We start from the raw sequence: 26396 nt of genomic DNA, 5'->3' as shown, positions 1-26396 counted from the left end.
CAGTCGTCCATGTTTACTCAATCGCGTGAATCTTTTTTGTACGGCGGTCCTTCTGTTCCCTCTGGGTATCAGTCACTTGCTGGTACTTTTTCGGGAGCATCTCCTCAACCCATTGAACAAAGGATGTTCACTGGAAGCAATGGTGCAAAGCCGTTGAGTGTAGAAGACATCCTTATGATGTCAGGTTCTATTCTCGCCTCTCAACCTCAAGGTGGCCAGTTACCGCCTGGGGGGCAGCCTCAATTAACGCCTGGGGGGCAACCTCAAGGTACACAATTTGCATCTGGGGGGCAACCTCAAGGACAGTACGTGCCTACGGTACATTACATTCCTCAAGGTCAATCCCAGACTCAATATGTACCCCAAGGTCAACCCCAGTATCAATTTATAGCTTAAGGTCAACCCCAGTATCAGTACATGCCTCAAGGGTATCTACCCCAAGGTCAGTACTAGAGTCAAAGTTTCCAACCACCCCAAGGTCAATCTTATGTTCAAGGTACGGGAAATGTGCCTTTCAATTATCAATCCTACCCTCAACCCGGTTATGGATCTCAATATCCTCAACCTGTTATGAGTCAATACCCCGGAATAAACATAGTGTGGGATCCATCACAAGTTCAACAGGTGCTGCAGCCAAGTGTACAATTGTCATCTCAAACTGGACAACCCTTAGTTTCTGGTTCACCCCAGCAACCAGTCCAGTCTAATATTCAAACTTCTGTACCTTCGGTAGTTTCTCAGTCTGGGCCTATTTCGCCTCGTACTCCATCTCAAACGACTGCTGCAACTGCCGCAACATCTGTTCCATCTACCACACTTACTTCTGGAGTATCGACAGCTCCGGTTTCTACTGTCCCTGTAACTACTCCTCAGACATCTTTACCATCGTCTGGATCCACGATTCAAACTATGGTTCAGATGCCTGTAGGACAACCTGGTTTAAGTACGGTTGTCACAAGGCAACCACAATTCACTTATCAACCGTACCAGGGACAATACCAATTCGGTCTTGCTGTCCAACAGCCAGTTTACCAGTATCAACCGTATCCTGGGTACACTTATCAACAATCACAACAACCCCAGTACGGTCCGGTTAATCCTGGTTTTCCAGGAGGATACAATATCCCGAATGCGATTCCTATTCCTAGTTATCCTGGATATCCTCCTCCTGGGGCTGGTATAATGACCCAGAGTTTTAGGGATCCTAATCGGCAACTGCCGTTTATCGCAACTTTGGATTTACCAGACTTGTTGCGCCTAACGAACGATCCAATCAATTATCTTCCGTTTTGGCCGCCAATGCCGAATAAGTTGCCCAGTGACATTCCCAAGTTCGAGGGTAAGTCTGGAGAGGACCCGTCGAATCATGTGATGACTTACCACCTTTGGTGTGCCTCAAATTCCATCTCGGATGATTCGATCCGCTTGCGTCTTTTTCAGCGCACTCTCATTGGTCTCGCGGCCAAGTGGTACATTGAGTTACCACGGGCCTCTTTTTATAATTTAAGCTAGTTAGATACTTCGTTTTTAACTCATTTTCAGTTGCCGGTCAGATATGATAATGGCACGGAGTTACTAGCTTCATTAAAACAATCGACGTCCACTTATATTTCCGATCACATTCATGAATGGAGACGTCGAAGGCGGTTAGTGAAAGTTTTTATCCCGGACCAAATCTTAGCTGAATGGTTTGTTAAATCATTGTTACCAAAGATTACTGAAGACATAGCTAAGGCCGGAGTAGTTACTGAGGAGCAAGTGATTGCTCAAGCACAGTACCTTGACTTAGTTTATACTCAGTCAGGTACGTTACACGAAAAGATCCCAGATCTTCCTAAGTCAAATCAAATCGCTGCTGCTCCGTCAGGGTCTCATGCTGCTGATGGCATGATTGGTACGGTGAATACTAAAAGCAAGAAGAAGTCTTCCAAGAATTCTTCTCCTATTATAACCTTACCAGACTCCCCGACAGGAGATTCTTCTGCTGAACTCTCCGCTGATATTCACGCTGTAGAGTCATCTACGGCTAAATCAAAATCCGGTGGGAAGAAGAAAGGCAAGAAGAAGAATAAAGCAGACAAAACTCCAAAGGAGAAAACTGAAAAGGCAGAATCCAATGATGAAAAGCGCAAGCCTCGTTATCCATGTCTTATTTGTGAAGAAGAACACTTTACAAGAGACTGCCCTCATCGAGCAGAGGTTGCGAAAATCGTCAAGGGTTCCCAAATTCCTGCTGTCTTGAAGGATCTGTTTCCGAAAGATAGCAAAATGATAGGTTCTTCCTCAAGTGCCACTGAAGAACCCATATTGATGATGTCTCATGTAAGGATTGCGACTCGATCGCAAGATTATGGTAGTAAAAGTCCTGTTGATGGCAAAGAAGCAGAATCTTCTCATTCTAATCCATCAACCTCAGCTCCTGGTTCCGATCCACTATAGATCGAGAAGCCTAACCCAGACTTAGTAATCAAACCACCCGCCAAGGGTGTACTTCGAAGGTCTGCTTTCAATCCACATGCGAGAGCGGCCCAGAATTACAACATTGTTGAGTACTTAGCTGTTTCACCCTCAGCAATGTCGGCTTTGGAAGTGCTGCAATCATGCCCAGCACAACGCAAATTACTTTTGTCAGCTATAGGAGCTGTTGATGTTCAGGACCTGAATCTAATAATCTTTGATCTAGAAAGTAGTACACCGCGTTTACCTCATCAAATGGCTTTCCAGATCCCAGTGATAGTCAAAAACAGGCCTATTCATCGGACTGTAATTGATGAGGCAGCTTCCATGTGTATTATGTCGATGCAGTGTTGGAGATCGCTTGGTTCTCCTTCACTAAATCAATCCCTGACAATTCTTAAGGCCTTTGATGGCCGTGGGTTCCGTCCTTTTGGCATTCTACAGGATATGCCTATAGGGGTTGAAGGAAAAACCGTTAGTCTAGATGTGGAGGTGGTTGATGCCCCTCTAGACTACAACCTTCTCTTGGCTCGAAGTTGGACTTACGCTATGACAGTGGTCGTTTCATCGGTCTTCCGAGTAATAAAGTTTCCACATAATGGAAAGATCGTAACAATAGACCAGCTGACTTACTTTTCATCCGACCCAACCTCTTCAGAGAGTATCCAGCATGTCGGTAAAACGACTATCCCATATAAGGATGTTGGTGTAGGATTAGTTAAAGATGCCGGTTTACTGGGAACTTTTCCTTTTCCTCCGCTCAGCGCATCATATTCATTTGCAACCATTCATATGATTATGTCAGATACTATTTATTACGACGATCCTTGGATCGTTCCTTCTGAATCTGAAATAGACTCATTTGGTAATTCTATGCCGTTGAGTCCATATGAAATTGCCTATGAAGCCGTGCGGAATCACTTTTCACATCAACCTCGGAGTTAATAGCGTTTCCCGAAGTTGTGTCATCTGACGAACAACTTCGTGAAGTCCTGTGTATAGATGACTTACCATGGGACGATCTCCATCATAGATCTTCGTTTTTACCCGAGGATGATCATTTTGAAAATGATTTCTCATCAGATTTTACGGCTGAGTATGTCAAAGAGGCTCAAAATCCCATGAAACATCCTGATTCAGAGTTGAATTTGGGAATTATTTCTCGTACTATTCCCATTGACATTTCAGTTAAGCCCGGGATTGTTGAAAACATTCATATAGGTGCCTCATGTACAGATGACAAAATTCAGACATACAAGGCCCTATTTCAAGAATTCTGCGACGTGTTTGCCTGGTCCTACGAGGAAATGCCAGGAATTGATCCCGCAATTGTTGTTCATGAGATCAAGACTTACCCGGATGCTAAACCCGTCTGGCAACGTTTGCGTCAGATTCACCCACGAAAAGCTGCTGCAATTAAAGCAGAAGTTGAAAAGCTGTTGAAAGCAGGTTTCATTTATCCGATCCCATTAACGGATTGGGTATCGAATATTGTTCCGGTTAACAAAAAACAGGGAACAATAAGAATATGCATCGATTATAGGGACATTAATGAATGTGGTCCGTGAATGAATGTGGTCCGTGAGGAATCACTTTTCACATCAACCTCGGAGTTAATAGCGTTTGTCGAAGTTGTGTCATCTGACGAACAACTTCGTGAAGTCCTGTGTATAGATGACTTACCATGGGACGATCTCCATCATAGATCTTTGTTTTTACCCGAGGATGATCGTTTTGAAAATGATTTCTCATCAGTTTTTACGGCTGAATATGTCAAAGAGGCTCAGAATCCCATGAAACATCCTGATTCAGAGTTGAATTTGGGAAATATTTCTCGTACTATTCCCATTGACATTTCAGTTAAGCTCGGGATTGTTGAAAACATTCATATAGGTGCCTCATGTACAGATGTCGACCAAATGAATGTGGTCTGTGAGGAATCACTTTTCACATCAACCTCGGAGTTAATAGCGTTTCCCGAAGTTGTGTCATCTGATGAACAACTTCGTGAAGTCCTGTGTATAGATGACTTACCATGGGACGATCTCCATCATAGATCTTCGTTTTTACCCGAGGATGATCGTTTTGAAAATGATTTCTCATCAGTTTTTACGGCTGAATATGTCAAAGAGGCTCAGAATCCCATGAAACATCCTAATTCAGAGTTGAATTTGGGAAATATTTCTCGTACTATTCCCATTGACATTTCAGTTAAGCCCGGGATTGTTGAAAACATTCATATAGGTGCCTCATGTACAAATGACGAAATTCAGACATACAAGGCCCTATTTCAAGAATTCTGCGACGTGTTTGCCTGGTCCTACGAGGAAATGCCAGGAATTGATCCCGCAATTGTTGTTCATGAGATCAAGACTTACCCGGATGCTAAACCCGTCCGACAACGTTTGCGTCAGATTCACCCACGAAAAGCTGCTGCAATTAAAGCAGAAGTTGAAAAGCTGTTGAAAGCAGGTTTCATTTATCCGATCCCGTTAACGGATTGGGTATCGAATATTGTTCCGGTTAACAAAAAACAGGGAACAATAAGAATATGCATCGATTATAGGGACATTAATGAATGTGGTCCGTGTGAAGGAATCACTTTTCACATCAACCTCGGAGTTAATAGCGTTTGTCGAAGTTGTGTCATCTGACGAACAACTTCGTGAAGTCCTGTGTATAGATGACTTACCATGGGACGATCTCCATCATAGATCTTTGTTTTTACCCGAGGATGATCGTTTTGAAAATGATTTCTCATCAGTTTTTATGGCTGAATATGTCAAAGAGGCTCAGAATCCCATGAAACATCCTGATTCAGAGTTGAATTTGGGAAATATTTCTTGTACTATTCCCATTGACATTTCAGTTAAGCTCGGGATTGTTGAAAACATTCATATAGGTGCCTCATGTACAGATGTCGACCAAATGAATGTGGTCTGTGATGAATCACTTTTCACATCAACCTCGGAGTTAATAGCGTTTCCCGAAGTTGTGTCATCTGACGAACAACTTCGTGAAGTCCTGTGTATAGATGACTTACCATGGGACGATCTCCATCATAGATCTTCGTTTTTACCCGAGGATGATCATTTTGAAAATGATTTCTCATCAGTTTTTACGGCTGAATATGTCAAAGAGGCTCAGAATCCCATGAAACATCCTGATTCAGAGTTGAATTTGGGAAATATTTCTCATACTATTCCCATTGACATTTCAGTTAAGCCTGGGATTGTTGAAAACATTCATATAGGTGCCTCATGTACAGATGACGAAATTCAGACATACAAGGCCCTATTTCAAGAATTCCGCGACGTGTTTGCCTGGTCCTACGAGGAAATGCCAGGAATTGATCCCGCAATTGTTGTTCATGAGATCAAGACTTACCCGGATGCTAAACCCGTCCGGCAACGTTTGCGTCAGATTCACCCACGAAAAGCTGCTGCAATTAAAGCAGAAGTTGAAAAGCTGTTGAAAGCAGGTTTCATTTATCCGATCCCGTTAACGGATTGGGTATCGAATATTGTTCCGGTTAACAAAAAACAGGGAACAATAAGAATATGCATCGATTATAGGGACATTAATCGAGCTTGTCCAAAGGACAACTACCCAACGCCCTATATCGATCAAATCATTGATGATTGTGCCGGCAGTGAAATATTTTCCTTTATGGACGGTTTTTCCGGTTACAATCAAATCAATATTCTACCTGCCGATCAACCAAAAACGACTTTCATTTGTCCATGGGGGACATTTGCTTACTGCAAATTACCTTTTGGGCTTAAGAACGCCGGAGCAACTTTTCAAAGGGCGATGTCTTATGCGTTTCATGACATCAAACACATTGTGCAACCGTATCTCGATGATTTTCCCGCTCATTCACTACATCGAGCTGATCACCTTGTCCATTTACGAGCAATATTCATGAGGTGTAGGCATTATCGTATTCGGTTGAACCCACACAAATGTGTCTTCTGTATAGAGGCAGAAAGGGTTCTAAATGACTGTCACTCTGGAGCGTGTGGCGGTCATATGTCTGGGTATGCCACAGCCCAAAAGATATTGCGCGCTGGCTACTTCTGGCCGTCCTTGTTTAAAGATTGTATTACTGCGGTCTGAAAATGCCACAACTGTCAGGTGTTTGATTGAAAGATGCGCGCTCCACCTGCTCCTCTCCACCCTATAATTGCCGTTGGTCCTTTTGCCAAATGGGGTATCGATTTTATTACATGTAACCCTCACTCGGCCGGGGGGCATGCGTATATCATCCTTGCGGTAGATTTTTTTACTAAGTGGGCCGAGGCGATGCCTACATTCGAGGCAGATGGCAAGACAACTGCAATTTTCGTATTCAATCACATAATTGCTAGGTTTGGTGTTCCACAAGCGATAATCACTGACCATGGGCGCCATTTTCGAAACGTTATGATGACAGAACTTACAGGCCAGCTTGGTTTGTGTCACGATAGTTCAACTCCTTATTATCCACAAGAAAATGGTCTGGTTGAGTCCATCAACAAAGTTTTAGTTATCATGATCCGACGAATCATTGGTATTCATCGGTCGAATTGGCACAACATGTTATTTTCAGCGCTTTGGGCGTACCGAACCTCAGTGAAAACATCAATAGGGTTCACTCCTTTCCAACTAGTTTATGGTTTGGAAGCTGTGCTACCGATTGAATGCGAAATCCCGTCACTACAAATGGCCATCGAGTTGCTTCCACCTACTTCCGAAGAGGAGAAGTGTTTATTATACTTAGCTCAATTAGATGGGAATCGACGTAATGCTGCATTGGCAATCGAGACTCACACAAAACGGATGAAAGCTCAGTATGATCGAAATGTGACCCCTCAAAATTTTTCAGAAGGAGACCTAGTGTTATTATATGATCAAGCTAATGATAAATTAGGTTCTGGAAAATTCGTTCCTATGTGGCATGGGCCCTATATTGTCAAGCGAAAGCTTGCCAAAGGGGCCTATGAGCTGGTAGACTTTGACAGGGACTCTTTGGGTAAACCCAGAAATGGACTTTACCTAAAGAGGTATTATGCTTAAAAGATGGGTATGGAGATTTTAGTTAGGTTAGTTTGTCTTTCTAGTTGGTGTGTTTGTTAGTTTAGACAGTGTGCTTAGCTTAGAAAGTGTGTTTTCGTCGTTATTCTAGCTTATCTTGGTTTTACTCTTGATGATGCAGATGTCGATGCCTCTCCAAACATACATTGGTTTTGCTGATGGTGATTGTCGTAGTACACGGAATATCTCTTCCGCAGCTTGGGTTATCTATTCGCCCTCTGACGAGTTAGTTTCTATGCATGGGGTGAGCCTCGGTCAAACAACAAACAACATTGCCGAATACAGTGCAATGATTGAGTTATTGTCTGAATCTATTTCATTTGGGATTCAGAGTTTGATAGTGAGGTTAGATTCTGAACTCGTTGTATTACAGCTTAATAGAGTGTATGCCATTAGAAATCCAGTGTTATTAAGGTTATTTTTGAGAGTGCGTCTCTTGGAACGTGAGTTTGATTACATTGAATATCAACATATTCCAAGGTCTTTAAATACATTGGCAGATGCAATTGCTTCTCGAATGTTAAATAGACATTTGCAATAATCATACATGTAAATTTAAAACCATTCCATAACATGATTTACAAAATAAGCCGGTAATAATGATATATATAGATAGGAGTGTGTCAAAAAATACATCGTCTTCGATCATAGGTTGAAAAACACCTTATGATCGGCAAAAATGATAAGTACAAAAAACCAAAATGTCACATGTGTCTACAAAAACGACCATCCAATCACTGGTGATGATCTCTATATGACACCACTGCACGAGCTACCCTACACAAGAACCTCCTAAAAGGTCCTGGGACCCCGACTACAAAGCGCTGAAGCCTGATAGGAATATCATCTATGGTAGTCTCCGGTATGTCTGCTGTAAGATGCTCTAGGTCATGCTCCAACTCACCTAAAGTCTCTGTGGCCTCGTCCTGTGGGGCCGGTGCCGCTGCAACTGGTAGTCTCCTCTCGAAAGGCCAGAGATTGGCTGGACGACATGGGCCTACATTTGCATTTTGAAAAATTATTACTATCAGTTTTGAGACGATATAAAAAAAAAAAAAATAGATAGTTTAAAAACTTGTGGAAAATGAAGTTACCTGTGTCATCCCATTGTTCTCCTGGTGGAAGAATCATGTCCGGATCTCCACGAAAATCTACTCCGGCATAAGGAAAATCCTGTATGGAAAAGACCTAGTCCTCTAACCAGTGAAAGTACTCCTCAGTAAATCGAACAACCTCCGTTCCCTCATCAGGATGACGGGCCATAACCGCAACCCATCGCATCAATTTGGGCTCTCGAGGAAGCCCAACACCAACAGTGAGTTGCTGTGGGATCAGCATCGGAACCCTCTCTAAGCCAAAACTCACAACTAAAGGCCCATAACCAAAAGTCTTCAGCTGCCCGTTTTTGGCTCTAGTTAGTTGGCCTTTTACATTGGCCAACACAACATCACACCAGTTAAAAATGGTACCTCGATAGCAATCAATCGCCATCCGCATCTGGGACCCAGTGGCAATGTGCAAAGCGGCAGCCCCGCAAAGTCTGGTAACTGTGAAGGCAATCACCATAAGTTCAGGACGGGATATAGTTTTGATCTCTATCCCCTTCTCCTGGTTCTGAGTGTTACACCACTCTAGTCGGAGACTAGCGATGGACTGGCCACCCGGCCTAGTCCCGAACAGAGTCAAGTGTTTGCCTCTCTTGGGCAAACCAGTGAGAAAATAAATATCTGAGGGTTCTATCTCGAGCTGGTGCCCGCCGATATAAAAACATTGGTCCTGAACATTCCACCTTTCTACCAGCCACTCTAGAAATCTCACTTGGGCCCTCATGCCAGGTATGGCCCAGTATTTATAAAGGCCGCATGCCTTCAAAGAATCAATTGACGGTTGATGATTAATGGTGGCCAAATCAACATCTTCGTACTCTCTCTCGCGCCAATCAAGCATGGTGGGCAATCTACACACCAAAAAACATCTGTTAGATTCCATAAAATCAAAAAATTTTGGTCCATTTTGAAGAAATTGGGGTTTGAAAACTCGTTTTGCGGGGTACGCACCCCGCCTTTAGGAACATAGCGCGGGTACGTGGGTTCCCTTAAGGCAAGGTGCGTACACCCGGCATTTTCCCAACTGAGAAAATGTCGGGGTACGCGGGTCACCAGTGGAGCACCTGCGTACCCCGAAAGGCGGATCTTGAAACCCCAAAGCCTCCAAAAAATGAAAGTAGGGCCTAAAAACGAATTCCAAATGGATGAAAGTGAAGAGGAGGATGTTGTAGAATACCTGAAAGAGACGGCGTTCGGTTTCGACAGTCGGATTCTCCGCAATGTCCACGGGAAGTTTCTTGCCAAAAGCCCTTTTTCTCTCCTCAACAGTAAAATGGTAAAAATGAATTGGTAAAAGCCCTTTTTATAGGTTTTTTGGGTAAATAAATGGTAAATTTTTTTATTTTTCACCATGAAAAGGTATTTTTCAAAGTATTTTTATCTATTGTCAACAGGTATGAGTAATGTGTTGGTTTTTGTGAAGGATGAAGGATTTTCAGGGAAAATTGTCATTTTTTACAAACAAAAACATCAGAGTCATCTTTAAGCCCTTTTCTGACTCCTAAAACATGAAAAAATTGCCGAGCGTTTCTTTTACACTCGTTAAAATGGAATTAAAAGACGGTCCTCTTATAGCCCTTTTCTGACCATAAAAACATGAAAAGATTGCCGGATTTTTGTCGTTTCAAATTCGATATTGGAAATAAAACGATGTATCTTTGATCGCTTTTTACTTTTCAGGTCAGAGACACTAATCATGAAAGTACTCCTTGGTCGTAAAGATCAAGCGGTTCTCTCAAGTATTATTTTACACTTTTTCGGGCTTGGGAGACACAAATTTACGAAAAAGGTCAACTCTGGAGTCTTCTTAAGTTTTTTCAGACTCTCTAAAATTGAAAAACGCCGAGTTTCTCCTATACTGGACTCGTTAAAATTTCACAGTAAAGGACCCGTTCGATTACAAACAGGAACGGACCACTCCTTCTTAGGGTTCGAATCTAAACTAAGTTGGACTCATCCAAAGGATGAGCTTATAATCAAGCAAATGTTATCCTCCTCAAGCTTGTAAAAAATAAAGAGGTACTTGCCAGAAATGGTGGGGGAAAAGAGAGAAAAATGAGCCTATTTGTTATCCTTTGTCTCAGAGAAACCTTATCACCACTCTTGAACACGACACTTTTCATTCACCTGGGTTGGGAAATCCTTTGCCTCACAGTTGATCAAACCACATTGAAAGTCTTCAGCCGGGTTCTGGGTATTAACTTTGGGTCAATTGTCACCAAGCCATCTGTTGTGTCGTTATGTGTTCAAGAGGTCACTGCAAATAAAACATTCATCTGCAAAATACCTGTCATCCATCTTGACCATCCCTGAGTCAGTCCTTACAGCTACATTTCTTCAACTTGATTTATGATTTCGTGTTGTGGGCTTGCCTACGACGGATCGCTTTCTATCGACATCAGCACATTATCTAGAAAGATGATCTAGAAAGCGTCAGTACCTTGAAATCCGCATGCATCAATGGCAGATTTCTCGCCTTCGACGACAGTTTACATCATTGACTTTCGATCGAAGGATTCCGTGACATGTTCGACATCAACACACTCATTCACATCTCATGGATTGTACTGGGTACTTTGAGAACCATTGACATCACTGGTGGTCTCTCTCACACTTGTTAACAGTTTACATCATTGACTGGTAATCAAGTGGTTTCTACCATGTTCGACATCAACTCATTTATTCGCATGGATAGAATCGTACTATTTCGGGAAGTAGAAATGAAGACCCTGGATCTAGTTTCTGCCATCCAGGCTGCGAGGAGTTTTGTATTCATTATATAGTAGACTAACTATAAACAGATGGCTGCGTCCATACTGTGTCTACATGAGTCTATGATTATGATGTACTGCGAAATCATTCCTGTATCAGAGCAGTAGTTATTTTGTTAGTTAAAGTTTTTGATCTGAGTATGGGAATGCCTACCTCAGCGATGATATGATCTCATATATGTATTTTGTGTTGAATATTTGCAAGTTCCGACTGGGCTCTCCACAAGATAATCCTTGAAATGATAAAGTACTTCACCCTTCCTAGATGATATGAAACCCTAATCTACTACAGGCTTCGCACTTTAGGGGGCAATCTGTTACACTAAAATTTGTCACCATGACTATTTGCAGTCAGTATGGCTCCATCAACAACCATACTGTCCTCCTTGGCAAGTCTTATACCTCTGCTCCTCATGTCAAACTCCAAAAAAGAGAGAAAGTCTTTAAAAATCAATATAACTCTGGTTACGCAGTTTCTCTTACTCTTACCTATGTGTACGCACCTCAAGTTCATAATACCTGCGTACTTGTATGCTCTGTCTGTAAAGGGGTGGGTGCGTACTCCTGTAAAGGTCAAAAGGCGCAAGTTTTACTTCAAAAAACTTACTTGTGGTCGATTCTAGAGCATTCTAGAAGATGGTTTGACGTGGATTGAGCGCCTCCAGATGGTTCATGCATCCCAATGAAAGAGGAACTTATCCCATCAAGAGTGGAGTTATCCCTTTGAAAGAGGGGCTTATCCCATTGATGGTGGACCTGTTTAACTTCCTCCAAAGCATTATAAATACAGGCATTGGGCCAGAGGGAGGGGAGGTTGAAAGCTGAACATTCCTAAGGGTAGATGCTGCTGAAATTAGGACTCCCTTTTAGAGCTTGAGAGGAGAGATTCCAATCCTTTCTTAGCTTCATTTGGAAGTGGGTGAGCTGATCAAAGTAAAGGAGAACTCTTGCTGGACCCTGGGAGGGACCTGCACAACACCAAGGCACTGGTTGTAATGGTTTCTTTTGTTTCCAATTAATACAATTAAGTTCATTTTTCTCAACAAGTTGTTATATATAATTTGTTTCATAAACTCCTTGGTCTTTATGATGAATATGTTTTATTATATGAGTTATTCAGGTGCTATGTAATCGTTTGCTTGTTAGTGAATGCAGGCTTCAAGGAGAAGGAGCTCATCTGGATCAGAGAGGCTGGACTACAACAAACAAGCGTTGGACTAAAGGTAAGCCTTAAACACCTGGTTGCTTTTATTTTAAATGCATATTTAGGGAAAGATAGTGCTTGATTGTTTTGTTTGTCACTAGAAAGCATTAGCTTCTAGGGAGGTCGGTTTTGTCCGCAAAATTGACTCTTTCTGCATGACAGACCTTAGCGAGCTCTTCCTTGCTCTCTCAGGAAGGTGAAATTAAGGGACTATTTCCTAATTCTTCACTGCTTTTGTAGATCTTTCCACTCCACGTTGTCCCAAACATTAATGTATTCTCATGATCCTCTTTTCACACAATAGCATATTAATCCAAGTATTTAAAGACTTAATATACTTACCTCGCGGCTCGTTGAGGAAGTGTCATTCTGTAGCTCATGGTCATGTCTACCGCGAACTCAATGATAGATCCCCCTATTATCCGGTCAAGCCAATGGTCCACAACCCGTGCGATCTTATCTTATGATGCCTCTAGTTTGCGCACTAATTCCGGAGTCCACACTATTGGTTTGTCGAGCTTACACCTTCCCTGGCTGTCGGCTAACGTCGCAACCCATTCACATAGTTTAGAAGGAAAGGATGCAAAGAAAATCTCGTGGATTTCCGTATACACGTAGTGATCCAGCCACTTTTTCTCAGATACTTGCGGAGTTCTGTCTTTCTGTGTCGCGAAATCATGAATCTTCTTGTCCAAACACTCTTCAATTTCCTTCTTTGTTGGGTTCTAGTGGCACGACATCAAACATCCCTTAGGAAGATCCCGGTCCCAGCAACAGAACCATTTGTTGGCTACGTGGGGCTTGACCCAGGTTCAGAAGTGATTTAGCCAAGCAAATCCCGGTACTACTGGCCCTTTCGGCAATAGTCCGCGGAGCGCGGACTGAGGTCTCACCCAAAGTAGTATGGGAGGGTGCTGGAACCATGTTTCTGCACCCTGGGGATGTCTGATATGTGGCAATAGGGACATGGTTCAACCTTCGCGCTTACTAGGTTACGCGCACCAGCGAGCTCCTTGCGTCCTGTGGTACTACCTTCGCGCAGCTCTAGCCGCAGTGCGACCAGTCTCCCTTAATTAGGTTCTATTTGCTAATTAATTAGAAGGTTTTCATACATAAGCATTCATACAAGTGCACTCATATAAATAAAAAAATACCATTAACGCATAACACCAAAATATATGTCTACGAAATAGATGCACAATATGCCGAATCGACTTAGCTTTATTAATAATCCTTTTCAAGTTCAGTTCAATACAGACCTGACTCCACCCTGCGCACTCAGCTGCAGGGGTCTGCACACTCAGCTGCGGACTCTACTAGGCCTCTGCACACTCAGCTGCAGAGCCTCTACCTCCTACTACGATCCAATACACTTCAGATCCACTTCTATCTTCTAACCATGCCTTCACATCTATCTATTACTTTCTTTTTAAAAGCTATCTTTACACTTAGAGCCTTGCTCTATTTATACAATCCCATGGTCCATGGACCATGGGTAGGCCGACACAACTTTACATTAAATTACATTATTTTAGGGCGGACAACCCTATGACTCATCCTAGACTCTCACGCTCTGCGCCCGCATTTCGCGGGGTCTTTACATTACATTGACCAAAACTCGGGCTTTAGGCCCCAAAACCCTGCTGTGGGGGGATGCGTTGCCCAACACTGCCTTCAAAACTGCACAATACTCAAGGATAAATCCTTGACTGAATGCATGAGTTTTCTCCATGAGAAAACACATGCAACTGATAGTACACTGTCCTTGAACATTAATCTCAACTGGGTCTTTCTCAGAATAGACATGCATGAGTTTCTGATGAGGGAATCTTCAGTTAACTAGAGTAGCACTAGTTGAGTGCATTAATGCATCAACTGACTGTTAACTCACTATTAGTTCCTCAAACAGTTTGGAACTAATTTAACTGGACTTAACTCAGTAAACTGAGTTAACTAATTACAACTCAAATATAACTCAATCTTATCTCCTTAATTTAAGGGATAACTCTTGCATGACTTCAGAAATACTTCCAACTTGATTTTCTCCAACTAATTAATTTAAAATAAATAAATTAATTATTTCCAAGTAGCTGTTAAGACTAAATTCGATTTTAATTCACAATTTAATTCAAGGACAAATTAAATTGGAATATTCTTGTTTCCATATTTCAAAACTCAGCACAAATTTTTTTCTGCACTTGACACAGAGAAGGGACAGTTCCAATTAGCCTTCTTAGAACCTACAGTTCGAGTCCCTAGAGGTGTAGAAGACTACAAAGCCTCTGTCTTTTCTTTTGATACCAAGAAGATTCATGCAATCGATCAGATTGACTTGCATAAATAGGTTGGTGAAATGATATACTCAACATTAATAAGTTCATCCATGCAAGCCTCCAAGTTGTTGGCCTTTCTGAACAACATGCATTTACAGCTAAAGATAGAGTGAATGTCATCCTTGGCCAAAGACACTAGAACCAAAGCTCTTGATGATTTGGTAATTAAACTAGGATACGATCCTAATGACATCAAAGTAGCTGAGGAGATAATTAAAAACAAGAATGTTGATATTCAAGTTCTGAAAAAGCATCTCAAGCTCCCAACCACAGAGCACCCACATACCACCCATAGACGAAAGAAATCACTCAGCTGGAGGTAGAGAAAGAAAATATTTCAAGTTGATATTTGAACTGAACATTGAAATTCAAAAAATGGAGACATACATGGAGGCACTTTTGAAAGAAAAATAAATGCTAATAGCTATAGGTACATCAACACAACACATAGTACAACAAACAACATCAACGACCTCAACAGAAAGGGTAGAAACATCCACTGCAGATTCTTCTGAAAAGTTAGTGAAAGCTCTGGGAGATTTATCATTAACCAACCAAGAAAATGAAAGATTGTTAGAATCATTGAAAAGAATGGAGGAAAATAAGATCAAAGTTGACAATGCATATTTAACATAAGTGCAGAAAAATTTCAAGCTTACTCAACAGCTTAGAAAGTATGAAAATCAATCATTAACAACACAAATGTTGGCAGAGGCCAAGCAAAGCATATGGCATAACATTAATGCAAATATCACAGAGTTGTGGTCATCATTCTAGATTATATTTGAGCAGGAGGAACTAGTACAAAATGTCAAAGAAACAGTTGAACAAACAAAGGTTGAAATTTAACACATGCCCGCAGAAGCACAGAAAATATCAAGACGCTGAACTCCAAGACCAAGGATGAGCTCGAAGAACTTCAAATCAAGACAAAACAAGCATATTCATGGAAGTGAAAAGAGTTCTAACAAAGAAGAACCTGATGATACAGCTTGAAAACAAGTGCAAAGAGTTAGAACTACAAGTAAAAAGATTAAAAAATAAAATTAATTTGTTGCAGAGAAAGGGCTTCCACCTTTGAGAACTTCTAATGGCAAATTGATTCCATTAGAGAACTAACAAGACTAGTTGTGTAATATAATCGCAGATACATCCAAATTTACCAAAATGACAGGAATAATAAGTGGAGAAGCTTTCATGGAAGGCCTACAATATGACCTCTTCATTCAACATGAAATCCATCCTCTATTTCTCAATAAACCAACTTTTCAAACATACACAAAAGTGGATGAAAGATTTCGAAATATGGTAAATTTCTCTATTCCTAGTGAAGAAAGATGGGATAAATTGTTGGAGCTTGTTGAGTAAAATCAAACAGAAATCCTACAAGTTATAAGAAGTCAAACAAAATAAGCAAAAATCTAGCTACAATCAACAATAACACTCCTCAAAGTTTGAACAAAACATCTGAATTAGTCCAGGATTGTTAACATTTAGTTCTATTTTTGAAATATCTACATCTTCTGGTAGATATTATTTGTAATTAAATTTATTTGAAGTCCAAATTAGTTAAGGACATACTCTATTAGTATTTCGTAAAAATAATTAGAAAGGGTTGGATTTTGTAAAAGGAAAAGATCTTTCTTTGATTGTAAGTTGTGGACTTTATTTTGAAGTAGTCAATTAAAAAATACAGAGGCAATATTTTTTCAGGATTCTTGTGTTAGATAAATGGTGATGTTTTTCTCTTTGTCAATTTGTTTTTCCTTCTAAGTTTTCACATGGATGTTATTTCTTGATAATTACAAGAAGATTACACGCTAAATTTACTTAAAGTACTCTGCTCTAGCTTGTTTAAACAATCTTAATCTTTTCCTTCCGAGATTAAATATAAAATTCATTTAAGTATGCTTTATATTTAATTGATTCTCATCTTATATTCATCTTATCCATACCACACATAATTCATGAGATCCACGAGTTTTCCTACCTTGCCCTGTTCAACTACTTTATTTATTTGTGATCGATTACTGAAGATTTTTATGACTCTATGCCCAATGGGATTTTTTATTTCATTCTACAACGGAAACTTTCAAAAATATTATCTTGACCTTTCATATCTAGCCTAAGATCTAAACAAAAAAATTAAAATCATACATAGAGAGCCCTCTCTAAAGTTAGAAGGGCTAGATCCTAACTTTAAAAGTGGTTTGTGGTTATCTTTCAAGTTTCCCTTTCAACCTAGGAAAACTGCGAAGTGCTAACATTCTGGCGACCATACTGGGGACTAAAAGCTAAACCTTCCCTGGTAAACATTGATTTCAAAAGCTTAAACCTATTTCCTGTGAGTGACAGTGAGGTATAAATCATTAAGCTGAAATTTTCACCCAAAAGTTGTGTTTAAAAATTCGCTGTGAGAAGCTCCCTTGGAAATCTGGCTCCTAGAAAGGTTTACATAAGGTCACATCCAGATCCTGATCCTCCTAAAGTTGTGAATTATCTTGAGAATTTGATTAGGAAAAATAACCTTGATGAAAGTCAAATGAGCAATAGTCCTATGTCGAGATCTCACTCACTCCCTAAAATATTTCTAACAATCGAGGATATTGAGTTTGATTTTCCTTTTGAATATATTCTTTTGAGAACCAAATTATAAATCTTTGTCCTCAAAACAGTATTTTATGAAACCAAATTTAAACCATACATCTCAACACAAAATCCTGTTATTTTAGAATCTGATAAAGATATCTTACAACAGTTTGAAAAGCTTGAAAATTTGGTAACTCAGTTGAATCAGGCTGCTAAAAAACCATTCATAGTTCAACATGCTGTCATTTCTTCTTCTACTCCATCATTGACCTCCCCTTTGATTCCTCCTTTTTCTACTGTCCCTATTACATATGTTATCCATACTCCTTTTATAAAAACTCAATAGATCACAACCCCACCACCTTTGCCACCTCTAGCATCAAGCACAACTACAATTTCATCTACCTCTCATATTCCAATCATGGTAACCTATTATGCCCCTTTGGTTTTACAACAACCACTAAATGTTATTCCACTGAATTATTCACAACGTATACCCCAATTCGATGGCACCGAGCCTACTACATCTCAACAACACATTGATAATATTAATGATTTGCAAACCTAGGAGAGGTTGATGATGATGATGTTCGGATAAGTTTTTTTGCTCAAAGTTTGACAGGTGAAGTGGGAAAATGTTATAGGGGATTGGTAGCAGGCAATATTGTTAATTTGCAACAATTTCATCAAGTTTTTCTTTCTCATTGGGACGTTAAAAGGAATCCACTTCAGATTCTTGCAGAATATGAAAGTTTAAGGAGAGCTCCAGGAGAGCCAGTTCAATATTATTCAGATAGATTCAATAACCTTTATAATTCTATTCCAACAGAAATAAAGCCCCCACCAGGGTTGTCCTTACTTCAATATCCATATGGTTTTGATGCTGACATGGCGTATCAGTTGAGAGAAAGAAATCCAACTACTTTAGAGGAGATGCAAAAGAATGTTATTAGTGTAGAGTGCAATCTGTTGGCTAAGAAAGCCAAGTTGAGGTCTGAAAAGAGAGTGACTGTTAAAGAATAACCTTCTTCTTCATTAGATGTAAAAATGGACACTTTGGTTAAAACAATGGAGGGAATGACGAAGAGAATGAATTTGACAGATAGAGCCGCACTAAAAGAACCACAAGGGGGTCCTCAAATTAGGAATCGAAATTTCAGAAGATAACAACCCCAAATCAAGGAAAGAGAACGAAGAAACACAATAGATCAACAAAAAATTAGACCTCCTTTTAGGGAAAATTATACTGAGGAATTGATCTGAAAATGGGGCACTAAAGGCTTCTTGTCTAACTTACAAGAACTTCTCCCACTTCCAAAGCTTGAATATTCCCAAGTCTATTTGATTAACCAATGCGGAAATAAGAAATGCTTGACAATAGAGTGTATGCTTATGTTTGTCTTAAACTGATTATATGCTTTAAAAATCTGCTGTTTGTGCTGATATGTAAATCTGATTACTATATATATATATATATATATATATATATATATATATATATATATATATATATATATATATATATATATATATATATGCATATAACAGTGAATAATGCAGCAGTAAAAACAAACACATAAGACAACAAATTAATTAGGAGTTCACCCACAACTCTTGGGCTACATCTCCGTGAGCTCTAGTCAACTCGACTAGGCTCTCTGGGATTATGGTATAAGTCTTTTTACAAGCTCTTTGGCTCAACTCCTGCTATTCTACACATAAACAGTGGGTTCAAACACCATGCTATCCCCTGGCTCTTGGCTCTTGGTTCTGGCTCTTGGCTCTGACTCTAGCTCTTTGGCTCTTGGTTCTGGCTCTTGGCTCTGACTCTGGCTCTTTGGCTCTGATTCTTGGCTCTTGGCTCTTGGCTCTGGCTTCTTTCTGCCTTCTATCAGGTTACAACTCTCTCTCTAGGCTTTTCACTTGAACTCCAAGTGACTCCCTTGGCTGTCTTTTGCTTCTGCGCTGCCTCTTTGGATTCTGCATTGCCTCTTTGGCTTCTATGCTGCCTCTTTTGCCTTAGCTTCCTGCTTTGGCTTGGCTTTCAGCAACAGAAACCCCAACAACACCCTCAACAACCAATAGTTTCCTCGTTCTGTTGTTCCTGTAGCTTTTAAAGCCAAATCAGCGCTGCCTGTTCATTGTCCCTCTCGGGCTCTCTGTCTTCCCACTTTGGTCTACTCAAATCCCTTCTCTGAGCATTAGCAATAATTTCTAAATGCCCTCGGGGATGGATGCCACCTATACCGTAACGAAGGGGCAATCAACGCTTGCAATCCTTTGAAACAGTCGTTTTCCGTTAACACAGGAACACGTTGCAAAACATGGAAGAATCCGTAGAACACTGTTCATCCAGACTTGAAACATTCATAACCAAACTTTATATCCCTATCGGGTCCACCTGAAATTGCTATCACATATCGAAAATGGCTGATTCCTTTGTATTTCGAAATACATTAAAAGACGTTGAAAATCCCGCTTACCGGACTTGAAATCATATATATTTCCATTCACGAACCCTTTTGGGTCCGGTTTATCTCATCGACGCTTTATCCATCGCATTTCATTTAATAAATGAAGCATGAGAAAATACATTAAAAATGGCATATGGCGGATCTCAAATCTGATGAGATAGCGCCTATATGTCCATCGGGTCTGGCTGATCGCATCGCATATATATAACATATGTGGCCCCGCTCCAATGTGTTGTGTCGACGCGATATTGTGATGTGACTTGTCGCAATCTCATATCACATAAGCCTGAGGCCTTTCCATATATTATGGTCTATGCTAGCGCCGATTGCGAATCGCCGATATCGGTGATTGCGGTATCGCATCGGCCTGGTCCCATTGCCTTTTATGTCGCCAATGTCTGCTGACTGCCACCGCCGATTACGATTACCGATCAGATATGGACTGTTGATCAGCTAGATCCAACGGCTCTTGTTCAACCACTGTTTAAACCTCCGATATGCCTTATTTCGCTCTTTTCTCATATTTTTAGCCTCTTTTCTCAAAGAACAAGGGGAGCTTCTTTTCATGATAACTTCTTCATCTGAAGTCCGTTTTCACCCATTCAAGTTGCGTTGGATTCAGAATGAGAAGATGTATGCAATGAGACTATTTCTGAGAGCAGCCTATGACTTTCATTTTCCTCTGATTTACAAAGGCTTTGTGCCATTTGGCACCTTTTACCTCTTGCATGAAGTCTTTTAGACTTAGAGGTTTATCCAGGATCCATTTTTGGATCAGGAATAATATGAGATAGCAGAAGAGCCAGAAGAGAACTAGATCAACCTTTTTGGTGAAGGAGAAACAAATAATGTTTTCTTGACCAAGAGGAACAAGATTTGTTATTGTTATCACAACAAAATGTGATGCCTACAAAATCACAGGATTAAAAAAAGGGCTATCAAAATGCCATTATGGAAGTGCATAAAAAATATAATCTGAGAAATTAAAAAGCTGCAGCAAATCCTCCTAAAAATATCCAAACTGATACACCTTCTACAAGTCAAACAAAGGTTGATCCTCCAAAGGAAGCCCCTCAAAGGCAAGATATAAATGTGAAAGAGGTAGAAAAGCCTCTAACTTCTTTTAACATTGAAAATGAGTTGTCAAAGGTTAAAATTTATGTTCCATTGACTGAATTAATGAAAAAGGATGTATACAGAAGTCAAGTGATAAAGGAACTAAAGATAGAAGAAGGAACAAATACTGTAAATATAAGTGATGATCAACCTAGATTGTCATTTGGACTAGAAATTGAAGGAAATTGACAAGATGGTAATGTGCCACCATTTTACGTTAGCCTTAACATTCATGATTTCATTTTGCACAATGCCATGTTGGATTCGGGTGCTTCGCATAATCTTATGCCAAAAGTAATTATGGAGAAACCCGAATTAGATATAACCAGACCATATAAAGACCTTTTCTCTTTTGATTCAAGTAGGGTGAGATGTTTAGGTTTGATAAAGGATTTGTGAGTGACCCTTACCCAAGTCCCAGAAAAAAGTATAGTAATGGGTATTGTTGTGGTTGATATCCCTCCAAAATATGGAATGCTCTTGTCAAGGTCTTGGGGAGTAAAGTTGCAAGGCACATTGCAAATGGATATTCTCGTTTTCGGGCAAAAAAGGAGATTGTACAGGGACACTTAAGACAAACCCAATAATTACCCACTCTATTTTGTACATTTAGACATGGATTTGTTCATTTTATAAAATGACATGTGTTTGGAAGAAGAAATTCAAGACATGAAAAGTGAATAAGAAAAAACAAGTGATGTGAAGTTAAAGACTGAATCAAAAAATGATAATGATCAAGGTTTTTTGCATATGTATTTTGATGGGGAAATCAACAAGGAAGGAGTCGTGGCTGATGTATCAACCTTAGACACAAAATCAGGCAGGTCAAAGAAGTATTCCTACAAACTTGCCTTCCAATGTACCAACAAAGTTGCCGAATATGAGGCACTTATTTTGGGGTTGCAACTATTGAAAAGGTCAGGAGCCAAAAGGATTTCGTTCCATAGAGATTCAGAACTCATCATTAATCAAATTAAAGGTGAGTATTCGGACAAACACCCTAGGTTGAGGGCATACATGAATGTTGTTTTAGATTTTTTGTAGTGCTTTCTAGAATATCAGTTGTCTTTGATTCCTAGAAATTAGAATGTTTTTGCTGATGCATTGGCTACCTCAGCAAGTACATGTAATATTCCTTTCCACCCAAATAAGAAATATGAGATTGAGGTAAAACATATGCCTGATGTCCCATATAACATAAGGTATTCGTAAGTGTTTGACAATGACAAACACTTAGATAATTATTTGCAGTTAAAGGGGGAGTTTGAAAATTTGCATAATGATGAAGAAAATAGTGTTGATGATAATAGACAGGAAACTATTTTGACATAGATCAGTGAGAACTCTGATGAACATGAAATAGATCTTGAAATCCTGCAGTTAAAGGACAATTTGATACCAAGAGATTTGGTACCACTTGAAGAATTATTTGATTTCAATGATGTGACCCAAAAGCCAAAAATGCAACCTACTAGAACTAAAGTGAAGGATTGTAACATAGGGAATAAAGACAAACCAAAGATTGTGAAGCTTTCTAAGTCTTTACCTCTGAAATAGAAGCGGAAATACGATGATTCGTTGAGAGAATACACTGATGTTTTTGCATGGGGATACAAGGACTTGAAGGCCTATGACACAAGTATCATTCAACATACTATTCCTTTCAAAGAAGATTAGTAACCTTTCAAACAAAATCTAAGGAGAGTGAACCCTATTTTGCTTCCCTTAATTGAGAAAGAGGTAAGGAAGCTTTTTGATTCCAGTATTATTGTACCTTTGAGATTTTATAAATGGTTCTCAAATACAGTACCAGTGAGGAAAAAGACTAGAGAAATAAGGCTATGTGTAAATTTCTGGAACCTCAATAAGGTTTATCTCAAAGTCAATTACCCCATGCTGAAGATGGATCAAATTTTACAGCGGGTAGTTGGTTCTAAAATAATTTCTTTACTTGATGGCTTCTCTGGTTACAACCAGATTTTAGTACATCCAGATGATCAAGACAAAACAACCTTCACAACACCATGGGGAACTTTCATGTATGTGAAGATGCCTTTCGGGCTTATGAATGCAGGGGAAAATTTTCAGAGAGCAATGGATATTTCTTTTGCAGATGAAAAGGACAAATTTATTGTGATATATCTTGATGGCATCACTGTGTTTTCTAAAACCGATGAAGATCATTTGTTTCATTTGAAAACTGTCTTTGAGAAATGTAGAAAATTTGGTATTTCTTTGAATCCTAAAAAGTCTCTTTTCAGTTTGTAAGAAGGTAAACTGCTAGGTCATATAATTTCCAAAGATGGTATCAGAATTGACCCAAGTAGAATTTAGTTTATCATGAAAATGGATCCCCCAAGAAACAAAAAAGAAGTGCAGTCTTTCATTGACAGGATAAATTTTCTGAGGAGGTTTATTCTAAATTTGGTTGAAATTTTGAGAGCTATCACTAACATGTTGAGAAAGGATAGTGAAATGAAGTGGAATGCTGAAGCAAATAGGTCATTAAGTGAGGTAAAGTCAGCCTTGACTCATGCTCCTCTTTTGGCAAATCCCCACTACACCAAAGATTCCATGATTTTTTCATTTGCCTCGAAGCACACTATTGCAGCAGTACTAATGCAAAAAAACCGAGAGAATCACGAGAAGCCCATAGTTTTTTTATTTTTGTTTTTGTTTTGTTTTTTTTTCTTTCCAGTAGGGATTAAGAGATGCTTATTTGAAATATAATATTATGGAAAAGCGATCTTTTTCCTTGGTAAAAGCCTTGAAGGATTTTAGAGTGTATAAGAAAACTTTGTTGCTTCCCTGACTACACCAAAGATTTCATGATTTTTTTGTTTGCCTTGAAGCACACTATTGCAGCAGTACTAATGCAGAAAAATCGAGAGAATCATGAGAAGCCCATAGTTTTGTTTTGTTTTTTTGATTTTTGTTTTTTGTTTTTGTTTTTGTTTTGTTTTTTGTTTTTGTTTTGTTTTTTTTGTTTTGTATTTTGTTTTGTATTTTGTTTTTGTTTTTTGTTTTTTGTTTTTTTGTTTTTTGTTTTTTTGTTTTGTTTTGTTTTGTTTTTTTGTTTATTTTTGTTTGTTTGTTTGTTTTGTTTTGTTTTGTTTGTTTGTTTGTTTTTTTTTTTTAGTATGGATTAAGAGATGCTTATTTGAAATACAATATTATGGAAATGCAATCTTTTTCCTTGGTAAAAGCCTTGAAGGATTTTAGAGTGTGTATATTTCATTCTCATATTGCTTTTGTTCCCAATGCAATATTAAAAGACATCCTTACTCAAAATGATCCAGAAGGGAAGAGAGGTAAGTGGATAGCTGTTATTTTGAAATATGATATTGAAATTAAGCCCACAAGACTTATTAAGGGTCGTGGATTAGCCAAATTGATGGTTGAATAAAATTTGCATGCATTGGATATCAATTTTATTGTTGCTCAAGATGATGAAGAAGAGTTTGTCTAACATGTATCAGAAAACTTTATTGCTTCCCCCTGTTATACATATATTATTTATGTTTTTCAACATTTACAAGCTCCACTTGGTCTCACAAATACTTAAGCAAGGTTTCTCAAATTAAATGTTTTCAAATTCCTCATTCTAGATCAGGCTTTAATTTGGAAGGATGTTGGAGGAATTTTATTGAACTTTTTCTTAGAGGATGAGGCATATAAGATAATGGAAGAGTTTCATAAAGGTGACTGTGGAGGGCATAATTTTAGGAAGACTACGACAAATAAAATATTGAGAGCTAGTTTCTACTAGCCTACTTTGTTTGGTGATGTGCACAAAAGGGTTTCTACTTGTGATCAGTATCAGATTTTTGAAGGGAAGAAGAAACTCTTGCCTTTGCCTTTGAATCCTATTTCAGTAGAAGTACCTTTTTAGAAGTAGGGTTTGGATTTTATTGGGGAGATTAATCCAAGTTATTCGGCCCAAGACATGTGGATTCTAACAGCCACATATTACTTCACCAAAAGGATAGAAGAAGTTCCAACTATGCATGCCACAAACTCAATAATTATCCAATTCATGGAAGGTAATATTCTTTCTAGGTTTGGCTGTCCTCATAAGATCATCACTGATAATGATGTTGCATTTAAATCTAAAAATATGGTTGATTTATGCAATAAATATCATATAGTGTTAGGACATTCTAATGCATATTATCCTTAAGGAAATGGGTTAGCAGAGTCTTCTAACAAGAGCTTGGTCAATATAATAAAGAAGTTGTTACAGGAGAACAAAAAGTCTTGGCACAAAAAGTTGATAAATTATCTATGGGTTGATAGGGTAAGTACTAAGAAGTCAATTGGAATGTCACCTTTCCAATTGGTTTATGGAGTTGATGTAGTTTTCCCTACTTCCCTAGGAATTCCAGTGTTGAAATTATTGCAAGAATTAGAGGTAGAAATAAATGATGTGCAAAGATGGATAAATCAAATGGTACAATTGCAACAGACCAGAGAAGAAGTCTACAATAACACTTAGGTAATCCAGGATAATATCAAAAGGATTCATGATAGGAGGGTGGAAGCTGATGATTTTTAGCTTGATAACCTTGTGTTCAAATGGGATGTCAGAAATGAGGAAAAGGGGAAACATGGAAAATTTAACAGTTTATGGAAAGGGCCTTAGAATATTGAAGCTTTCCATGGGACCAATGCATTTCTGTTGAAGGATGTAATAGGGGAATTACTTGTTGGAGGACCTATCAATGACAGGTTACTCAAACATTACTTCTCCTAAGTTTAGCTAGTTTCAAACACAACACTGTATATATCATTTTATCTTTTCAAGTATTGCTGGTGTGGATGGTTGCCATTAAAAATTGAAGAACAGAGTGAAAGTTTCTAATGAGTTTCTACCATATGTAATGAAGTTTCAGTTAGTTAAGTCAGTTTCAGTTGATTGAGGGTCAAACAAGCACCCAATGGATAAGGCTACTAGTCTACGGTGTTATTGGCACCTCACAGGGAGGATGCCATCCCCATTAGAGCCATTGTTAGGGTCTTATAAATATAGTGATCAAGGTATGATTATCTAGCTATTTATCCCAACATGATGTTGTATTTTTATTTTATATTTTTTTTTTACTTTAAGTTGCTTTTAGCTTTTGAAAGAAAAAATAATAAAAAAAGAAAGAAAATAAAAATGAGAAAAAATAGAAAAGAAAAAACGAAAAAACAAAAACACAAAAAAAGAATGAATAAAAGGGGAGAAAGAAAATAAAACTAAAAAAATCCCCAAAGGGTGCACTAGTTAA

The sequence above is a fragment of the Pinus tabuliformis genome, chromosome 8 (assembly GCF_031772625.1).
Source record: "Pinus tabuliformis cultivar Carrire ecotype Pingquan chromosome 8, CPIR1, whole genome shotgun sequence".
Lineage (NCBI taxonomy): Eukaryota > Viridiplantae > Streptophyta > Pinopsida > Pinales > Pinaceae > Pinus > Pinus tabuliformis.
Note: the sequence above shows the minus strand (reverse complement) of the source record.